Consider the following 2,132-nt stretch of genomic DNA (forward strand, 5'->3'; position numbering starts at 1 on the left):
CTATTTACTTATTTTTATGAGAAAAGTACCTTAAAAGTGCCTTATAATAATTCGTAACATACGAACATAGCAAAAAAAAGTAAATTTTTGTTAACACAATTAAATAATTTACTTTGAACGATTTATATAACTTTGAATTATATAATCGTTGCGAATTAGAATCGCGTTAAAACACGATACATACGTATAGAGAAGATAGAATCGACTCTATTACATTATTGACAATCGACTCGCAATGCGTTAACTTATTCCTCTGTGCAAGATTCGGTCAATTCTGTAGGTTAGTTGATGTAGTACGTGCCTCAATAAAGCTAGCCGGTTGTTTCGAATCTCGCAGCTCGATTCGTCTATAACTCATGGCCGATGAACTAGCTAGAGCGTATTCGTTTTCGTTTTTCGTACATCCGATGCAAAGGGTCTGTTATAGATCGAACTGGTTTCAAGAGATACTCTCTCTTCCACTGTCTCGCTCTTTTCTATATCGTTCATTCCATCGTTTCTTCTCTCCACTCCCCCCTCTCCAGTTTTTTCTCTTTCCTTTTCTCTATTCAAAGAGAGGATAGATGATATAAAAAGATCGGAAAACCACAGGATCAGTAAGGAGACGGAAAAGAGGAACGAAATAGAGAGGGGGAGGAAGAGGAGAAGGGGGTAGAGCGACGAACATCCAGCTCGACATTCCACGAGATCTCCTCTATCTTCTTTCGATACTTTTTATCCCTCTTTATTCCGTCTGTTTCTTATCATGCCGCTGCTGCTCTTCGCGTCGCTCTTCGCGAAGAATCTCGACTGTCGTATCGACTACCAAGTGACTACATAAGACGGATATAAAGGCGTTCCACAGGATACGAAACTTTATTCAGGAACTTAGGGCCTGAGTAGTCTTGAAAAGACCAAAGGAACAAGGCAGAAATACCACTGTACGATGTTCATTCAACACGCGAATTGATGTGCCGTTTTCTTTTTTGTTTTTTTTTTAGAAAGTCAATAATAGAGCTTTTTTCCGAAAGCATTTTTCCGATTTTATCGAAACATCGAACATTGTTGAGAATCACGATTTACACAACATCTTGTTTGACGCTGTTTCTTTATCTTTAGAAATTACGAACATGCATTTTGTCATATTACATAAATTATTATAATATATAGCATAATATTACAAAAGAATCTATAATCTACTCGTATTATGAATCATTTGTGCATACAATGAAAAATTCTTAATGTCACGGAATATATAATGTTAATGCAGATCAAATCATTATCTGCGACTCAAGAGAAATACTTAACACAAAAGTGACAGCCAATCTTAGAATTATGCACTGAGAAAGATGGTCTGATTCCACTAAATAGTAATTATGATGAAAAATGGATGAATGAGAGTTTTCTGGTTAAATCTATTAGAATTCTAGTTGAGATAATTACAATTCTGATGGATATAATTATTCTGGTAAAAGTAAGAATTCTACTAGATTTTACCAGAAATATATATTATATCAATCAGAATTTCGATTATCTCAACTATTGTAGAATTCTAACAAATTTAACCAGAAAATTCTGATTCGTCCATTTTCAATCAGAATTTTTTTTTCAGGATGTAAACGTATGCATGAAATCCGAAAATGTGCGTTTATATCCGGTTGGTTCGGTAACAATAAAGCAACCGTAAGAAGATTGCGAGACGAAAGCCGACATTATTGAAGTACGCTCGATGAGGAATTATATGGAATGAATAATAAAGCTTTTTGAGATTTGCAAGTAGATGGGTCGGTCTTGTGAAATCCGAGTTGCAATGTCGATCAAGACAATGAGCAACGACGATGAACAAGATAGGAATCAGCGCGCGCCCCTCGAAAATTTGAAAATGCAAATGCGTTACGCTAGAATGCGATGCGATATTACGCTTGGAATCATGGCAGGCTAGAAATTTGCATCGCGATATAATGGGGAGCATGAGTAGTTATAAGATTGATAAATTGATTAATATAATGTGCAGAATACAATGTACGATAAAATGTTAATAATTTAAATTGCATAATTGAAATTTTGTGTGTGTGATTTTATAAAAAGAAAAAAATTTTATAACAAAAAATCTTATAATATATAATAAGAAATCGAATTTTTTAAAACTACAA

This window comes from Trachymyrmex septentrionalis, unplaced genomic scaffold (genome assembly GCF_001594115.1).
Source record: "Trachymyrmex septentrionalis isolate Tsep2-gDNA-1 unplaced genomic scaffold, Tsep1.0 scaffold37, whole genome shotgun sequence".
NCBI lineage: Eukaryota > Metazoa > Arthropoda > Insecta > Hymenoptera > Formicidae > Trachymyrmex > Trachymyrmex septentrionalis.